At 41.9% G+C, this 20,953-nt stretch overlaps 1 long non-coding RNA gene across 1 annotated transcript; it reads right to left on the reverse strand.

Moving 5' to 3' along the window:
• Positions 1–1,465: 1,465 nt before the first annotated feature.
• LOC311522767 lies at positions 1,466–19,683 on the reverse strand. The gene is made up of 3 exons (XR_014712178.1): positions 19,536–19,683; positions 7,288–7,361; positions 1,466–2,366 (listed from the first exon to the last, which is right to left on the reverse strand). It is a non-coding gene; the product is annotated as an uncharacterized lncRNA (long non-coding RNA).
• Between the last annotated feature and the right edge of the window lie 1,270 nt (positions 19,684–20,953).

The raw sequence follows: 20,953 nt of genomic DNA on the forward strand, positions 1-20,953 counted from the left end.
ACTCAAAGATGTGGAGACTAAATTATTCTCTGAACTCTACCTCAAGGTGTAAATACATGGCCCATGTGGTGTGGTGAACCTTGCATCTCTGATGTTTTTCTGTGGATGTAGGACTCTGGTCTTTGGGGTGCCACAGCACTAAATTCCCTTATTATTGATTATTATTTTTTCTATAACACTTTAATTGCATGTGACACAAACAGTAAGTAGTCTGTGAAGAACACAAGCCCTATCCTGAAGAGTTCCATAGACTAAACAAGAAATCCACATGCACTGAAAATAATGTTAAAGACCAGGGAAATTCAGAGGCATCCCTTTCCATTCTTAATGCTTAGCCGTAAGACTATGTGTTAGGATATAGATATTCAGGCCTGTCTGTAAAGGCCTATACTCTAAGAATTTAGGTGTATTCTTATCACTTAGCTAGTTATAGAGGTATAAAAGAAAGAATCAAAATAATTGTCTTCCGGTGTAAGGGCCTTCTCTTACTGTGACAGTCTGAGGCCCTGTTCTTAGGCTAAGATCTTTGGCTAAGCAGCAGAGGCAGCCATAAGCAAAAGGTCACATCCTCACATTCCAAACTAGTCACATTGAAATAAAGTGCTATAGGGCTGTTAGGAATACAATCCTGTCCTGATAATGCTTATCACCTCCAGAGAAAGGGAAGTGCCTAAAAAATGTAAAAGGAAACTTAGTTTGATAGCAACCTGTCTGGCAAGAACTCACTTATTAATAGCTGGGATGTGAAATCCTCATTTCTCTGTTGTTCTATCATTGTAGTCCCCATTTCCCTATTGTTTGTCTGTAGAATCTCTGTCTGGTTCTGTGATTGTTTCTGTCTGCTGTATAATTAATTTTGCTGGGTGTAAACTAATTAAGGTGGTGGGAAATAATTGGTTAAATAATCATGTTACAATATGTTAGGATTGGTTAGTTAAATTTCAGTAAAATGATTGGTTAAGGTATAGCTAAGCAGATCTCAAGGTTTACTATATAGTCTGCAGTCAATCAGGAAGTAAGAGTGGGGGAATGGGAACAAGGAATGGGGTGGGGAAATTGGAATCATGTTTTGCTAAGGGGGGGAATGGGAACAGGGACACAGGTAAGGCTCTGTGGTACCAGAGCTGGGAAAGGGGACACTCAGGAAGGAAACTGGAATCATGCTTGCTGGAAGTTCACCCCAATAAACATCAAATTGTTTGCACCTTTGAAATGCGGGTATTGCTGCTGTCTGTTCATGCGAGAAGGACCAGGGAAGTAAGTGTGTGAAGGAATAAGCCCCCTAACACTATGTATTGCAGATTGCAAGGGCCCACATTGCTTTTCTGAAAGCCCCCCAAACCTGGCCGTGAGGCTATTTTTAAAGGTCAGCTGCTCAAAATACTCAGGTTTGAATTTATTTTCTTTTTGCTATCCAAGTACTTGAGAGAAAGTCATTAATTTGTTTCATATATAAGGAGCATTGCTTTCTTTTTCCTGTCATCTCCAAATGACCTATCTTCTGGAAAGAAATGAGTACAAACAACCCTAACATTTCTTTCTGGAAAGGAATGGAGAGAGGTATGATGGGAGAGAATTTTTTTTTCCAGAGTAGGATGTTGGAAGGATTTGACATTCAAATCCAAATGTAATAGCTGGACCTTTTCCCCTCTAGTTTTAAACACCCCAAACTTTGTGTAGAAAGTTTCAAGCAATGTGATTCTGTATATTTGATTGTATAATGGGTTGAACCAAAGCTCCGGATCTGAACTCTCTTCCCAAACTTTGTGGTGTTCAAAATCCGCTCTGAATTTTGCTGCTTGGTCCATCTCTGTTTCTGGGCTTGGTCAATTATGCCCTGGTTTTATTAGGCCAGGGGATTTCACCTTTGGCCTAAATCATAAACACCTGAAAAGCAGAAGCTGAAAATTTATGAAGGAAACACTAAAGAGCCCCTTATCTACAGTGACAAAATTGCTACCACCATAATCTCTATTAAGTGCTACAAAATTACAGTGTAACAGCTCTGAAATTACTTGTGACATCTGCATGAATACCAAATCGATTCATTATGTTCAGTCCTATTACAAAAAGCACTTACTGAATTTGTACTGATTACAACTCTTACAAATTAACAGTTACCCAAGCACACTCACTTTCCAATGTACATATATTATTTAAAGATTACAGTTCAGTTTAACAGAGGTAACAGCAAAATAATATTGCCACTCAGGGTGGAGTACCATTTCTGTATAGAGTACCCCAATTTCTAAAGCTTTTTTAAAGCGGTTGAATTTCAGATAGAAAAGTCTTTCTTTCTTTCTTCTTTTTTTTTTTGGTTAAGTGCAGCATGTCATTCTCCCACTCTCTCTCTCAAGAAGTGAAGTCTAAAGGAAAAAAAAGGAAAATGATAAATGTCCACATTATGCAGAATTTGCCTTTTTGAAATCCCATTCCCCATTGAGCAAGCCAGAATTTTATAGAGATATAAATCACAAAGAAATAAGAAGCCAGTAATGAGATAGAAGTATATTTGAAATATGGATGCAAATCCTCACCACCTGCTGAACAAAAAATAGTCTTTGGAGACTGTCCTGAAAACTGAACTGCCATTAACATCTTGTAAGCACTAAATTTGCAGCAGAAGAATAGTGGAATTATATCCCTGTGAAATGCCAAAGGCTTCCCTGATTTATCTCTAAGCAGAACGTTTCAGCCACATCTACATAAATATTTTAACAGGAATTTAATTTTAATTTTAGTCACACAATAAATCTTTTTATTGAATGACATCATTTTGTCCTAAACTAGTTGCCTTTTGTGTGCTCGCATGCACAATATGTGTTCATTCTTTTGGGTCTGACAAATACAATTTTCATATATCATATACTAAGTATCAGTGGGTTTATTTCCACAAGTGTCTTGCCACAGGCTGTTTAATTTTATCTAGAACTTCTATTTATTTAGACACAATTTATCTGGCAGCTACCAATTGACTTGTATCTAAACTCATACATCCCAGCTTTGGAACCCTAGGGCATAACGCAATAGAACAAAAAAGGAAATCTATTTAATGCTGCAAGTGTACTTGGTTGGGTTATATATGCATTGGCTGTGGAAGCATAGAGGAAGCTGACTACTTCATCTTATTGTCAGTGTATTTTATAAATAGCTGTGTGAACACAGGTAATTCTTGTCTGAATCATATATTACTTACTGTGCATTTCAGATGCCATTGCTGCTGTTTGATGATCATGTAACATTAGAAACAGCAAAAATGCATAGCCAGTCACTTAGAATGTCTCCAGAGGACATTAAGACAATGATGGACTAGTTTACTGCTAGCAGGAAAAAGACTGTAAGCTCATGACCATACAAAGTCCACCTGGAGCAGGGGTAGAGAGGTGCAAGTTACCTGTAAGCCCTATTCTGTTGAGGAGAGTGGAGCTGACTGGCACAACCCACTGAGTAGGCTGGTAAGTGCACATGAGAGATGTTCTGATACAGCAGGTTTCTCCCACAGCCTCTGTTGTTGGAGGCTCATGGAGCCTTAGTCAGAATAGAAAGTTACTCCCTGCTGGTAGAAGGTGGGAGTCGGGGTTATACACTGTGTAGAATCCTGCTTAGGTGTTGCGGCTCCCTTCTGCGCAAAGGGTACAAATTGCTCTTCCCTGCACTCACAGGGATGAATTACCCCCCCATATATTTAATCTGAAAGTGTAACTCAGAGCACTTACTATGGCACTTGACTGGGGACAGTCAAACATACAAATAACACAAACAAAATTGGTAGTTACAAGTAGATATTAAGGGGGAGACGTTCAAAGGCACAAATACCCAGCTTCCACTGAAAGTCTAATTATATCTAATCAAGTCTTTCACTGGATGCTGGGCACCTAACTCCCACTGGTGCCTTTGAAATCTTCCCATAAAACTTTCCAGCTTTATGATTATTCAAAATCAGACCTCAACATATTGTTTGGTGGTCCAGTGGTTACCGGGGTAGGCTTTAACCTTTGGAAGCCCAATTTTAAATTCGATTGAGGTAGAAAGCAGTAACCTCAAATGATTCAGAGATGTGGGCTCTAATAAGCAGTCAAAAGTTCAAATGATGATCTGAAGCTTTTGGTAATACAACCACCTGTTCTAAGGAGATATAGAGGATTTTGGGCAGTAGGTGGTTGTCTAATTAGAACCACAGTAAATTAACCAAATTGACTAAAAAAATGTAGGAAAGAATACACACACGATTTACCATAAACTTGGGCATTTTCAGAAACACTGTTAAATACACTGCTAACAAAGTGCAGATGTGTAAAATTTAAATGGGTGGTGATGAAAACTTATATACAGAATAAGAGTCCCCATTATAGGATAGGCTAGAACAGAATGCAAAGCAATTGCAGTCCATCCCTGTCTGCTTCTCATCCTTGATCTGAAAGATCATTTGTAATTGTCTTCAGGCTTATTCAGTCTTTGGCCTCTGTATTAAGATTGCTGAGACACCCCCCTCCCCAGTTAACCTTTTGTATTTCTTTCCCTTGCTCTTTCCATTTCCATGACTGTCATGAGAACTTAATGATCTTATCCAGGTGAAGCCTATTTCATTCCACATTATATTGAAGACTATCAAAGCAAAGATTTCTGTAACATTTATTATACAGAGAAAAACATTTTTTGTAAACAGAAGTCTACTCAAAGCCAACACGGCCTCTCCTATGTAGCTCTTAAATTGTTATTTTGCAGGGCTGTTTTTATAGTAATTAATAGGAACAAAGGAATGGCCAAAGTGGGTCAGATCTAGCCCAGTATCCTGTCTTCTGACAGCAGCTGGTGCCAGATGCTTTAGAGGGAATGAACAGAACAGAGCAATTATTGAGTGATTCATCCTATCATCCAGTCCAGCTTCTGATAGTCAAGGTTTAGGGATATCAGGAGCATGGGGTTTTGTCCCTGACCATCTTGGCTAATAACCATTGATGGACCTATTCTCCAGGAACTTCTCTAATTCTTTTTTTAACCCAGTCATACTTTTGGTTTTCACAACATCCCATGACAATGAGTTCCACAAGTTGACTATCCACTGTGTGAAGAAGTACTTTATGCTTGTTTGAAACCTGCTGCCTATTAATTTCATTCATTGTGTGACCCTGGTTCTTGTGTTAAGAGAAGGGGCTAATAACACTTCATTACTCATTTTCTCCACACCATTTATGATTTTATAAACCTCTATCATATTCCACCTTAGTCATCTCTTTTTTAAGTTGAATAGTCTCAGTCATTTTAATCTCTCCTCATATGGAAGTTGTTCCATATACCTAATCATTTCAGATGCTCTTCTCTGTACTTTTTCCAATTCTAATATATCTTTTTTGAGTTGGGGCAACCAGAACTGCACACAGTATTGAAGGTGTGGGCATACAATGGATTTATATAGTAACATTATGATATTTTCTGTCTTATTATCTCTCCCTTTCTTAATGGTTCCTAACATTCTGTTAGCATTTTTGACTGCTACTACACATTGAACAGATGTTTTCAGAGAACTGTACACCATGACTCCAAGATCTCTTTTTTGAGTGGTAAAACCTAATTTAGACTCCATCATTTAGTATGTATAGTGGGGATTATGTTTTCCAATGTGCATTACTTTGCACTTATCGACATTGAATTTCATCTGCCATTTTGTTGCCCCATCACCCAGTTTTGTGAGATCCCTTTGTAACTCTCTGCAGTCAGCTTTGGATTTAACTATCTTGAGTACTTTTGTTTCATCTGCAAATTTGCCACCTCACTGTTTATCCCCTTTTCCAGATCATTTATGAAAATGTTGAAAAGCACTGGTCCCTGTACAGATCTCTTGAGGGACCCTGCTGTTTACTTCTCTTTCCAGTGAAAACTGACCATTTATTCCTACCCTTTGTTTCCTGTCTTTGTTTCCTGTCAACCAGTTATTGATCCATGAGAGGAGCTTCCCTCTTATACCATGACTGCTTACTTTGTTTAAAATCCTTTAGTGTGGGATGTTGTCAAAGGCTTTCTGAAAGTCCAAATACATTATATAGACTGGAATACCCTTGTCCACATGGTTGTTGACACCCACAAAAAGTTCTGATAGATGGGCGAGGCGTGATTTCCCTTTACAAATGCTATGTTGACTCTTCCCCAACATATCATGTTTATCTGTGTGTCTGATAATTCTGTTCTTTAGTATAGTTTCGACCAATTTTCCTGGTACTGAAATTAAGTTTACTGGCCTGTAATTTCCAGGATTGCCTCTGGAACCTTTTTTGAAAATCCATGTTACATTAGCTATCCTTCAGCCATATGGTACAGAGGCTGAATTAAGCTATAGATTGCATACCACAGTTAGTAGTTCTGAAATTTCATATTTGAATTCCTTCAGAACTCTTGGGTGAATATCATCTGGCCTTGGTGACTTACTACTGTTTAATTTATCAATTTGTTCCACAATCTCCTCTATTGACTCTCAATCTGTGACAGTTCATCAGATTTGTCACTGAAAAAGAATATGACTCAGGTGTGGGAATCTGCTACACATTATCTGCAGTGAAGACTAAAGCAAAGAGTTTATTTAGCTTCTTCTCAATGGCTTGTCTTCCTTGAGTGCTCCTTTAGCAACCTGATTATCCAGTGGCCCCACTGACTTTTTGGCAGCCTTCCTGTTTCCCATATGTTTGAAAAAAATGTTTGCTGTTAATTTTTTTGTCTTTTGCTAGTTGCTCTTCAAATTCTTTTCTGACCTGCTTAATTATATTTTTATTCTTGACTTGCTCTTTCTATTTTACTTATTAGGGTATGACTTCCAGTTTTTAAAATTATGTCCTTTTGTCTCTAACTGCCTCTTTAACTCTGTTGTTTAGTCATGATGGCATTTCTTTTTGTCCTCTTATTGCTTTTATTTTTTTTTATTTGGGGGTATACATCTAGTTTGAGCCTCTATTATGGTGTTTATAAATAGTTATGATGCAGCCTGCAGGCATTTCAGTCTTGTGACTGTTCCTTTTAATTCCCATTTAACTAACTTCCTCATTTTTTTGTAGTTCTTTAACTTTTTTGAAGTTAAATGCTACTGTGGTGGGTTTCTTAGGCATTTCCCCCCTACAAAGATGTTCAATATAATGATATTATGGTTGTTATTACTGAGTAGTTCAGCTATATTTATCTCTTGACCCAGATCCTGTGTGCCTATCTTCACACCCAGCTGTGAATTCACCATACGGTTCTCCCAGTCATCACAAACCCAACTATCTATACTTGTAATAATCAATCCCGCATTACTATTACCCAGTTGTTCCTAATAACTGGGGTTCCTTTGCCCGGAGGGGTATCCTCAGCATGAAAGAATGCTGTGACATCATCTGAAAGAATGAACACAAAAGAATGTTACAACTTTAGATTCAACAAGGCATTGTATTTTTTCCCCATTCCTAGGTGCTTTGATCAAATAGGAGACAAAGCAGGCACCACTTGTTTTATTTATATGTACAACAGAAACAGATAATTAATCCTTCAATTGCTGGATTATATTTGCTAAGCACATTAACACCCTCCAATAAATAATAACAAAACTTCATGCCTATATTGTGCCCTCCATCCCAGAAATTCAGAGTGCTTTGAACATTCACGAATTGAGTCTGGGAAATGGGGAAATATTACCTTCATTTTACAGACAGATGGATCGGTCAGAGAGAGGATAAATGAGTTCTCGAGGGTTTCAGAGGAAGTCTATATGAGAATCAAGGAGTGAGCCATCTCACCACAGGGACAAAAGGCTATATTCTGAAGGATTGCAAACACTCTTTACATTTTCTTCCTGGATCAGCTCAAAGATATTTAGTGCAGATATTTCTGTAATTGTGACATAATGGGAAAATTCATTGTTCAGTGGTCCTTAGATTTACAGTTCATTTTATATGGCATATGTATAGACTACAGTGGGCTATGTTATAAAATATTTGGGAATACTGGCTGGCTCCAGACCTGGAAAAGGATTTCCCCTTTTTTTTTTCTTATGCCATCTGTCCCTCTTTATTCACTTAAATGTGATTTGTTTCTGCATTCAGATGGAGTGAAATCTACTCCCTCCACCTAAAGCCCAAAGACTTGAGGACCTCACACAGATGCATTGTAAGGGAATTGGGGAGGTGAACCTCCTCACCCACAGTTCAGGGTAAAGGTGCAGAAGAATTAAAATTGCCTATAAAGTTGTAAAACTTGCATTTGGTGACAGCTAAAGCCCTTGAGATTGACCATATCTGAGATTCAGGCAGCTGAAATTTGGACAAGAGTTAAAAAACCCAGAAGGAATTTTTTCAGCATTTCATGAAATGTTATCCAAAATGAAATTCTTCCCCCTTGCTCATTTCAAATACACACTAATGGTGAAGGTTCCATCTTGGCTGGAAAATGGATGAGTGTTTTAACTGTGTCAGGAGACAACTACATTTCAATTGACCCCCTGAGATGGTTTTGTTTGTAGTGTAGATAAGGCCTTTACCTTGAGGCTGAATTCTTCTCCATTACTCTGCTAGGTTAATGTGTGCAGCCTTCTTTATTTCATTGCTCTGTTCTTTATATAGCTTTATGTTCAGATGGAACCTTGAAGCTCACAGTTCTCTGACGGCTTTCTGTGCTTCACAGGTTCATCACTCCAAAGTTTTGGATAATGTATGATCTGACGGTCAGACAAAGGGGAGTATCATTCTTTATTTCATCACCCTCTGATGAGCTTCTCTCTATCTAGTCTCTGAATTTCGAAAAAATCCCATGAGACTGCATTCGTAACTCAGATTCCAAAATGTCCTATTAGTTCATTTTTTCCCCGCGGAGTTAGAAAAGACAAAGATTTCCCAAAGGGAGGGGGGAAAAAAAAGGTTTGCTTTTGAGAAGCTACAAAACTCTTTGCTATATCTGAATAGGTGATTGAATAGGTAGCTGTTAGATCTGCTGCTGTCTTGACCAGGAAAAGTGTCAGAACACTACCTTTTATGCAGGATATCACCTGCAATTTGATAACAACAGACTGAACATCTAATTACCTTGTGTATGAACTGCAGTGGTTTTACATCTTTTATAAGAGATATGTGTTAAGATACTTTTGACATTTTCCTTCTAGGTTCTTCCAAGTGCAACTCATCCTGTACAGTATCTGTCCACACAGAGTTGGAGCAAGATGCAGATCTCAGATCTACCAGTGGAAATTAGGAGAAACTCCACTGATATCTACAAAGTTATGTTAGTGTAAAACTGACCTGAGTGAGATCAGAATTAGTCCTTTGTTCTTTACATCTTTCTGAGAGACCTTTAATAGTGGTCAAAACTTGATTAAAAACATTCAAGAAAAATTTTAGAAATGGTCCTGAACCAAAACCCAGATCCAAACATCCTTAAAATGTAAGGAAGCTCAGATCTAAATCCCATCTGTTGGCCATGGTTATTTGTGGTTCACCACGTCTTCTTAATCCAAGAGACAGTGCTCTGTATATAGTATATTTAGAATGCAATGGTGGAAGGGAAAAAAGTATAAACACTCTGAGGCAGATCCATTTGAAATCAATGGAGCTATGCCAGTTTATACCACCTGAGGATTTACCCCTTTGCATTTACGTAGTGTGAGTAAAACAATGCTCATTTCCCCCCTCAAAGCCATAGTAGAAAGGGGCTGAGGAGATTTTGTGTCTGGGCTGGTAAGTTTCCAGGAGAGTTTTGCAAAACTGAATTAGCACATGCTGATCAAACAGTTTATCAAACCCCTTTAAATTTACCGGGCCAAATTGTAACTGGCCCTCCATAGTGTGCAAAGTGTTGAGAGTTGAGGATCCAGGAATCTTCCCCCTCTATTTTGTCATGGACAGTGTGGCTGGGGACAACTGATGCTGCTCCATGCTAGCACCAGCAGTGGCACTAGCTATTAGAGGGGTAAAGGAAATGAGGGTGGGACCATGCCTCACTGCCTCCTGAATATGGGCTGCACAGCACACACTGGATCTATTTAAAGGGCGGCACAGCTGCTGCATGCACTCCCCAGGAAGAATTCTCTCTGATTCAGGCAGAAAGGAGCAGCAAAGGATCCCCCAGAGAACACTGGGGTTGCACAAAGCACAAGCAGTCAACTTTACACCACAGGCTGTGCCTCCCCTCCAATCGCTGGGTAAGAGTGCGCTGGGCATGGTTAGGTGTGTATTTTGGGGAAGGTCAGAGTGCATGGTATCTCCCAGATCTTCAGCTGGTACAGCAGCTAACTGCATTCCTAAGTCTGCTTTCAGTTATGCCAGTGGGCGTTTTGGCTTCTGGCTAGCTCAGGACTGGGGGGAACAGAAAGGTGGCTTTTAGTTTTAGCCATACCTCCCACCAGCTGCAATCCCAGAATTCCTCTTGGAGACTCCTTTGATTCAGCCTCACTGCTGTTTCCATAACACAAGACTGTGTCTTTGGTCCATGGGTTGTTCTCTTCAAGGACTGGATAATAAGGTCTGTAGATTTACGGTGTGACTCTCCAATGGAAACAAACTAATAACAACAACATCAGTGTACAAGGCAAGAGGGAGAGTGGAAGAAATCCCTCAGATAGATTTCATATGCCAAACCTAATATTGAAATATAGGTGCTTGTCTAGCACAGGAGCTCTGCTCAGCAGAGCAATTGTACAAATTGTCTCTGTCTAACGACAATAAAAGACCTGAATCTATGTATTTCCAGGGCAATCTAAAATCTGAGTTTAATATATTGCACTTTCATTTCTGGTCCTAATACAATTGTATAAAAGTCATTTTGTTTAAAAGAACACTTTGCTGCAGATACTGAAGTGCAAAGGGATGGCTTAGAATGTTGCTGGCCATTCCTTAGAAGAAGAGTTGGCTAGAGAAATTCAACTAGGGAAGTTCGTCACACTTATTTTTATACTATGGTAGCAAATTTCTTACTCTATGCTTATTATTATTCTTATTATTGCCCCTGTGGCCCAAACAGTTAGCTAAAATTTGAGGCCTTGCTGGGTTGCTTCTATTAGGATTAGAAATTGGTGACATGACAGGTATATTCACAATGTAATCATGTTTGTTTTAAAAGGGTGCAAAAAGTCATTTTTCTCTGCCAGTAGAAACCAATATCAACAGACTATTCCTTATTCAGAAATCCCCAAATCAGCTACTCCAGTGAACTCTGTGCCCAAACAATCCATGTCCCTTAGCTTCTTCTCAGGGTCACACTCACAATTGTTTCTCCTGGCTTTCACTGACTCCAACATACACAGTCTACACCTGCCATGCCTAGGGCAATTGCTTGCTCCATGGATCCCAGGTGTTTTTACTAAATAAAGAGCCTTCATTGCTCCTGTTGAGCCTGAAAGAGTTATACATGGCACACCCATTGGCTTTAATGAGATCTGTGATTGTCTTTGCATTCAAGACACCTGCTGGTGGCCATTAGCCCCTTTCAGAATAACATTATATTGAGTATTTATATTCAAGTAGAACCCAGAGACCCTGATCAGGATCAGGTGCTATATAAACACAAAGGAAGACCTTCTTCCTACTTCAAGTGAAGAGATAAAATCAAAATAGAAATACCTTTATATCTTAAAGGGCCTCAGTGTGGCCCTTATTACTTGGCTGACCTGATTTTGGAAATCACCTAAAAAATCCAGAGGTGTCTTTGATATACAAAAACCCTTCAAAAATCTCTATGAAGGCTCTGAGAGCCTTCTTTAAGATGCTGAGTGACCTCAACTCCCACTGAAGTCCACACCTAGCGGGCTGACTTCCTCCCTTCCATAAAATAACAACTAAAAAAACAACCACCCACCCTAGACTAATTATAATCTGAGAAATACAGTGAGGTACAAATTAATTGCCATGCTGTGGGATAGCCATGATGTAGTTACTACTGTTCCCGAATAGTAATACTGCAGCTACTTTATTGTAATTCACAGTGAGCCACTAGAATCTGCAGTCAATTCACTGTCAATCCGTGGTATATGTCACGGCTGCTAATGTGTATCACCAGGTTATTTCCTCTCTTCATCTCTCTCTTCACAGAATCTCCCTAGCAAGCAATGTCAAAATGCTCTGCAACAGTGAATTTTTAAGAAGTTTGACTCGACAAGCAGGTGTTATAGTTAGATGTAAATCTTTGTAAGCTCTTCCAAGAAGAACTACAGAAAGGAGAATTTTGGAGGTGTCATACCAGGGGAGCATAGTGTGATTAACCTATCAAGTTTTCGTGTGAGGAATAAAGAAAAGACCATAAGAAATGGAAGGGTTATATGTCCTGGAAACAAATCTGGACCCATCTACCCATAGCATTATTGAAAAGCTGCAGAATCTTGCACTGAACCTCATATTCCACCAATAACCAGTATTCAGTACTCAGTAGAGTAGCCATGTCTTAGAAATTGGTGAAAGATCCACAGATCTGATACCTTGGATGGTATTCCTCATGAAAGAAAGTGATAAGGAATGCATGTCCCAGAGCTTCAATGTGCACAGAAAAGAATATTGCAATAATTTCATCTGACATTTCACATAGTGCCCTTCACTCCACAATCACCTTGGGGCGGAATCCCTCCCTATGATGGCACAGCACTGAAAGATTCCCCAAAGGCAATATACAGAGTCAGTATGCAAAGACATACATGCACTGTTTCTGGGCTCTGAACTAGAAAATACGTTTTACTGACTATCACAGTTTCCCCTCTCTTGAAAGAGCTGCACTTATACCTGAATTCAACATGGTACCTAAGCATGTGTGCAACTTTTGGCATATGAGCAATCCCATTCACATCCAAGTGTTATGCAGATACCTGCACTCTAAATTGCCCAAGTCTACAAATGTCCAGCTTAAAAAGTTATATAAAATTGTTTAGAAAAAAGATTACGAGAGAGAGAGAGAGAGAGGATTAGTTCAAACTGATACCACCCTAAGGATTGTGTTGAGATCTCGACTGTTGAATAACAGGAGAATGGAAACAGAAATTAATGGACCAAAACTGATATGTTGGGAATTAGGCCTAATTTGTGTAAAAAATAATGAAGGGATTTGTAGATTCCCAGGCCAGAAGGGACTACTGTGATCATTTAATCTGATCATCTATATAACACAGGCCACAGAATGTATCCAAAATAGTTCCTAGTGCATATTTTACTAGGGTTGGTGGTGGAGTCTAACTCTCCAGGGTTTGTGGCCCAGGTCTGTGGAGGATCCATGAAGACAATGGCAAATCCAATCAGTGGGACATTTACTACTTAACAACTAACAACTCTGGATGAAGAAAAGGAGTACTCGTGGCACATTAGAGACTAGCAAATTTATTAGAGCATAAGCTTTCGTGGGCTACAGCCCACTTCATCGGATGCATAGAATGGAACATATAGTAAGAAGATATATATTTACACACATACAGAGAAGGTGGAAGTTGCCATACAAACTGTAAGAGGCTAATTAATTAAGAGGAACCCAACTCTGGATGGCCCATCTTTCCTGGAAGCCAGCCATGTTTGACCAGCTGGACAACAAAGCATGAGGAGGGGTCAGGTAGGACTAGCTCAGGAATTTGAAAAAGAGGACAGAGGGACAGAGCAGAAGCCAAGAGTGGACACTGTTTGGCTGGGGCTCTGGGTATCCAGAATGGACCATGCTATAACTTTCTTTTCTCTGTGCTGACCAAGAACTTTCTATGCTGTGTTCCAGACATCTAATAAACTCTACTGCTTTTACAACACTGGCTGAGAGTCACTGCAGCTGCTGAAGGTGGCAGTGTTTTGCTCTCTTTGGCTGTACAAGCAGTGGTGGATTAGCCATTGGGCCAACGGAGCCCATGCCCGGGGGACCAGCCAATTGGGGGTTCCTCCAGAAAAATGGGTGCCCCTGTGCTCCAACCTGCTCTGCCCATCGCCGGGGAGTAGGGGAAGCCCCTGCATCCTGATCTCACTCCCTGACAGGAGTGCCAGTGGGACTGCAGGCAGAAGGGGTAGGGAGGGACCCCCGCTTGCTTTGGCGCAGGGCCTGACAACCCCCTAATCCGCCTCTGTGTACAAGTCTCTCTCAGGTGCCTAACTCGGGTGGACTGACTGAAGGGAGCTCATGGTGTGAAGCAGGGGCTCTGAAGGCGCCGAGGTTTAGTTCAAGGGTAAGTACCCTAGCAGCTTATCCGAGTGACAGCGTGAGACACTAAGTGGATCTGGCACACTAAAAGTATCCTCCGAGGGATTGATACACTGGACCTGTGTATCCATGACGGCACCAGATGGATGTTACATGGGCAGGGTGTGAATGTGAGTCCTTGTCACCCAGTGTGGCAATACGTGTTGTAGGGGGAACCCTATTGCAGTTCAGGGACCGCACCTTTCCCCTTAGGGCACTTACACAGGGGAGCAGAGGGTGGACATAGCAGGGTAATAAATAGACCATGGGGAACACTGGGTGTCCTGGGAAGTTGGAACTGTATCTGAGATGTCTGGGGTACAAACACCTTCTATGGATGTTAATGGTGTTACATTGCTGCTGCAAGCTAATCTGCAGTTGTTGCAGCAGCTGGGAGTGCACATGGGTGCAGGGGTCTGGAATGGGTAGTAATGGAAGCCCAGCATGGGCTCGAGTTTGAGAAACAGGAGATAAGCAGGGCAGGCCCCTTACCAGGGGATGTGATCCCCTAATGGGGGGTAGATTTCTGGGCACCTTTTGATTCACCCATTGACAGGGACTATTCATGGGATAGAACTATTCATGGGATTCTATTCATGGGATAGAACTGCAGTCCCAAGGCTTGCTGGGGGGCAATAGGACATGGAGTGTGCCCCAATGGTCACCCTCGAGTACAGTTACGCTGGGGTGGCTGACTCGATGGAGTTCACCTTCTCAGTACTATCAGGGATAAAATGTTGAGAGGTGAATATGTACACATATTATCATTGTTGCACAGAGAAGTGCTGCCAGACAGTAAGTTGGGGCAGAGCAACAGGGGCAATGAAATGCCCAAGCGGGCACGTATAGCTAGAACATGGGAAAATTGGAAGATTGCCTTCCTGATCTATGTGGGAGTTATTGCAGAGGCTTACCCAGACAGAAGCCCAACACTGATTAAATATATGGATATAATCAGGCTGGCATATAATACGCTTAGGAACATGGCTTGGTTTAATTATGACAAACAGTTTAGATTGAGGCAACCACACAAACTGAGATCTGGTGGGACATATCACATCATGCTCTGTGGTTGGAGTGAATGATGCCACAGGAGCCTGAAGTGAATGATGCCACAGGAGCCACATGGACAATGGTCTGTTCATTCTGTCACAAGCCCAACAGAGGCCTGCAGCATGTAACAACATTTTCTGGACATTCAATGAAAACATTAGTTTTTGTAGCATCTGCAAATTCAGGCATGCTTGTGAAATGTGCTTTGGAGCCCAGACAGCCTGTTTTTGACAGATCAGTAGAGGAAGGTCACAGTGCGGGAACAGGATTGGGGGTAGGTCAGGTGCTGCACATAGGGAGCAGGAGATGGGGGACAAAACAGAGGCAAGGGTGGGGGGTGAGCTGAAAACAGTGGGTTGGACAAAGGCACCTTCCTCAATTAAGCTGGAGGTGTTAAGGTAATCCCAAAGGAGAACCCTTAACAAGGTAGATGGGGCATATTTGTGGGATTGGTTTACTGTGAGGTTTAGAATCATCTTTATGGGGAAAGGGGGTCAAGTGATGTCTACAAATTTGAAGTCCTTAGTGGAGATGGGTCATATTGTAATGAAAAAGATTACACAGGAATTCAATGAGAATAGGGTAGTAGGGCCATTCAGGCAATTACCTCTACAGAATTTGTGAATTTCTCCCATAGGCATGATCCAAAAGAAGTCCACCACTTCTTTTCCAAGCATGTGCTCAGGACTGATAATGGAATAGCAGATGCATGCCTCATTTTTAGATGGACAGATTTTGGGAACCAGCACCAGGAGCCAGCAAGGAACCCAAACGGACATAGCTAGCTCTATGGAACCTTGGCGTATGATGGCTGTTAGTGCAGTGCAGAGGTCGGTGGCTCCACAAACACTGCAGAGCTGTGGGAGAAGTTTTAATGATTTTGTGCAATTTCAGGATCTGGAAGGCCACTTACCTACATGGCCCATTACAGAGGAACATGTGCTGCAGTAAATGGTATTGTTAGTAACTCGACAACTGGTGTCCTCAACTATCTCCAATCACCTATCAGCCCTGACATTTGTAGGTAGCCTGAAGGGCTATATCCTTGCAGCAATTTTTTAATTTGAAGGTTTCTAGAAGGGTGGTCACGCAGCACTGACCCCTGACTTCAGGAAGCATACACATTGTCCCATCACAGTTGCTACTCTTAGGGATTTGGTGTGGATCCTGGAGAATATATGTCATATATATCCTGTCCACAGTGAACAGGCGGTGGCCTTATTCAGGGCGGCAAGTTTGGTATCACTTTTTGGATTTTTTAGGATCAGAGAATTTGTACCTCGGTCCTGTAAGGATTTTTCTGAAAGGGCTTTGGAACTGTTGGATATACACTGGGAGGGGCAAATAGTTATAGTAGAAGTCAAAGACAGATCAAGAAGGCTGGGGTGAATCCATTATCCTATGGGAGGGTGGTGAACCCAGGGTCTGCCTAGTGGAGGCTTTGATAGCCTACGTGGTGATAAGAATGGGGATGGGTGTGCCCCTCTTTATGCACAGAGACAGGAGTCCCCTCACAGCATATGAGTTTGTTACAGTGTTGAGATGGGGACTGATGAGATTGGGGCTCCCAGACCATGAATTTGGTTCCCACTCATTCAGGATTGGGGTTGCAACATCATCGGCACAGACAGGTATGGGGACTAGGCAATTGGACATTGACATTTGGAAGCATACAGAACGTACATGAGACCCCAGTAGGCAATCAGCATGGGCGGCGGGTGAACCCCTGCTTTGGGGAGGCTAGCCTGCTGGCCAGCCCTTTCCATCTAAGGCCACCACCCCGCACACCAGAGCCTCGAACCCTCCCCCAACCCATAAAAGGAGAAGCTCTGAGGAGTCCCGGCCCGCCAACCCCAACTGCATTGGGCTAAGCTGCCGCCACCAGCCACCCGACCCTCCTCAGATGACTGGCCAAGGAGGAGGGATGCAGCGAGCAGTGGGGACCTGGGGTGGGGTGTGTGTGGAGTGGAGGAGGCAATGTGGGTCTCAGGGAAGGGTGGCTTCAGGTGTCAGGTCAGCGCCACCCGCCACCCATGGCAATCAGTGCTAATTTTCCTTTGTGTTTTCGTTCCAGATGCAGGAAGACAGACCAGGCAGATTGTTCTGTGGATCTGTGGGCACAGTATTGCTTTCTGGGTACATAGGCATGCTTCCAGGTTCACAACTCGGTCTCAGTAATGAAGCCGTCCTGAGATGGTCACCCTCATGGTATGGAAGGAGGGGTGTATTATGGAACCAGCTGATGCCCCTTCTGTACTCCGTAGTGGCCTGTGAGTGTGCACCAGATATGATTGTGGTTCACCTTGGGGAAAATGCTCTGGTAACATGTAAAGGGATAGCCTTAATACTCAGTGCTAAGAGGGACTTGGGACAGATCTTGGAACTTTTCCCAGGTGTAAAAACACTTTTATGGCTGGACAAGCTGCAGTGCTGGGTGTAGTGGGGAGCTATGATGTCCCCACGGTCGACAAGGCTAGGACGCATGTGAACAGGGAGGTGGCTAAATTCATGGGAGTTATAAGAGGGGTTGGTAACTTCACATCCCGACATAGCATATGGGACCCCAAAATTATTCAGGGAGAATGGGGTTCACTTGTCAGACTTGGGGGCTGACACGGTTTTGGCTGATATTAAAGGGGGCATTAGGGGATATCTGGAAACCCGGCTGTATATAGGGTGGGAGGCAGCCAAGCTAATTGAGGCTGCCTCCTTGCGGCAGATGTCCAGTGCAGGTACTCTGTAGGGAAGGGATACAGTAACCAGATAAAGAGATTGGTAAAAGATGTAAAGGAGCTATTCGTTAAAGGAGTGGGCACGGGGGTAGAGGGGTTCAGTGCTCCTATGACTAGCACAGCAGGAAGCCAACCCCCCTCCTTTGTAGCTTACATTTACCCTCATTTGAGGGGTGAGGATGGTAAGGTCCCAGCAGTGGGTTGGCTAAGGACCAGGATGGGAAAATAGGGGGAGGCTGACAGAAGCCCCCGGGCATATATTGAAATGATCATAGAATTATCTGCACTGTACACTAATTTGTCAGCAACTCTCAGACAGTTAATAATAAAGTTGGGGTCTAATAAAACCACATCCAGTGTCTTCTGGCGTCCTCCCAGTACAGCTGAACAATGCCATACTAGCCTGATCTGATGTGACTTGCCAAGCATTTCTGCTTTTGAGCAGCAACAGCACACACTTCTCGGAATTTGTGAAACTAAAACATAAGAGTGGTAAGAATCTAGTCTCCCTGAACAAAAAAGCCTTGATATTACATTACTGAGGCATCTCACTAATGTGGGTTTCTCCCGCAGATGAAAGATTGCAGTCTGAAATACTAATAATGAAGATGTGCGCACAGGCACTTAATGCTCTAGAACAGCCAATATGAAGGCCAAGCACATCACTGCTTCATTCTGCAAAGATATTTCCCCCTGTTCTATTTATCGTAGCAATGCACTTGGATTCCAATTAATTTCATTCAAAAAGATCCAAAGCTGTTTTTCCCCTCTGTCCCCCAGTATACCTCACAGCCAAAGAGTTTCTCCACACAGGTACTCCTGTGAGAGAGTTTTGGGATATTGAAAATACCACCTAGCAAGGAAGTTACTTTTTAACAAATGACAAGAACACAGTTCCTTCCAAAGCTACTTTTGACAACTTCTATGATTCTAAGTTAATAGAAGATGCTGTGTTATCTGCCTTTAATAGATTTTAAAGTAACAGCCGTGTTAGTCTGTATTCGCAAAAAGAAAAGGAGTACTTGTGGCACCTTAGAGACTAACCAATTTATTTAGTCTCTAAGGTGCCACAAGTACTCCTTTTCTTTTTGCCTTTAATAGAGGAGAATAAGGAAAAAAGGAACTGAAGGGAGGAAAAGGCTCAGAGTGCAACATGAGAAACTCAGGGATTGAATCAAAGTGACGTTCATGCAGATGGATCATCTGTGATTTGAAAAAAGTCTCAAATGGTTGTACCTGTGCTTAAGTCATTATCTGCCAGATATTCAGAAGAACTGAAGTTTGTTTTACATCATTCACCTCCACGGCACACAGTCAAGCTTTACATTGCATTCAAAACAGTTATTCTAACACAGTTCTAAAAGCTCCCTCTTAGGTTTTAAACATTTATATTGCTCTGTGCCACATCCTTCATGCCAGCCACCTCCCAAAGTTATTATAGAAGGAAGTTTAGCTGCTTTAGTGGTCCAGTCTATTTTGTATCTATTAATTTCACAGCAAGGCTCGTTCACTCACTTTGTCACCCTCCCCACCCACCGACTCACTCAAACAAGATTTAACTTCTTTCAGAGGATATTAACTACAAATCCCAACTGCACATTTACCCACCTTGCCTGTTATTTCAGCTCAGCTCCTTGCTTCTGCTGCTGCAGCAGTTCTAATTAGCTTGCTGGCTGGGGTCAGACTGTCCTTCTCAGATTTCAATGGGCTATGACACCACAGTGTACTAGGCCCCTGAGCCAAATTGGATAGGTGTTTTAAATAACAATGCTTCAAGAGCGGAAGAGAAGAAGAGATGGAAAAGGACACATCTGTGCCTCATTTTTATTTGTTCCCCCGCTTGATTAATATTTCATCTGATTTTGCATTCATTAAGAATCTTCAACTTGCTCCACTGTAAATAAGGCAAGATTTTTTTCCCTGTTTAAAATAAATAAATACATTTGGGTGTAGGAAGATTGGGTCTAGCAGCAGTTGTAAAGCCACTCAGGTTATTATTGGGAGCTGGGCTCCCGTTGCCAAGCAACTGCTGTTTGTGGAGCCAGCAGGAAGTTTGTGCACTTGTACAGCGCAGGTATGAGCTGGATTCCCAGAGACAATGGGATTTTGTTTGGTGGTTTCTTTTGGGTACATTCATTTCCCACTCATTATTAAATACAAATGTTAGAATCTCCCTCTGCCTTTTGCTGAACAATGATGCATGAGTTGCTAATTAGACAGCGAGGGTGTTGGTAGGATTAACGGCTTTAGCATTTGCAAATTATCTTGCACGCAGGAAATCGTTTTGCTTTGTATTTAGCTTCAGAAAAGCAGTTGCTACTTGCTGCTGCTGCTCTACGCTGATGTATTTTTTTGCTGCACTCTGGGCTGCACGAGCTCTTTATTAGAACTTCCTTGAATAATACATTTTGGGCCTGACCTTGCTTTCTTACCTTAGGCAAAACTATTGATTTCAATTGGCATTTTGTGTGAGGCGGGGCCATGGGACTAGGTACTTGTAGCACAAGCGTGCATATATCTGCCTACATGCACATGCGTCATCTTTAGGATCAAAGTTTGGCTCAGGTAAATCCAAAGTAATTTGAATGGGGCTCTCCTTCTGCATGATCCAGGATTCTGTGTGTGATCTGTCTCAAACTGCTCTGCCATGTGCAAGCTGGGAGAAGACAGGGACTATGCCCATAGCTATTGCATGTGTTTAGGGATGCAAGGGGCAAAGGGATAGTAGATCAAAGTTTCCTCCTAAACAGGAGGAGGAAGCGTGTGAAGGGAAACCTGTGATATACCCCTGCCAGCTCCCCCACTGGAGCTGCAATTGGAAGAAACATCCTTATTTTCAAGAGAGTCCCAGTTATCTTCATACAGCCTAGGGTCACCGCAAAGCAGCTTGTATACCACTCATTAATCTGGCTTTCAAACTCACTTGGATCAAGCCCACTACAACTGCTAATAGTGTTTCCATTCCCTGATCTGTATTCTCATAGACTGTATTACCCATTTATTGAAACCTCAAATTCACTTACAGA

Source organism: Lepidochelys olivacea (genome assembly GCF_965140295.1).
Source record: "Lepidochelys olivacea isolate rLepOli2 genome assembly, chromosome: 6".
Taxonomy (NCBI): Eukaryota; Metazoa; Chordata; order Testudines; family Cheloniidae; genus Lepidochelys; species Lepidochelys olivacea.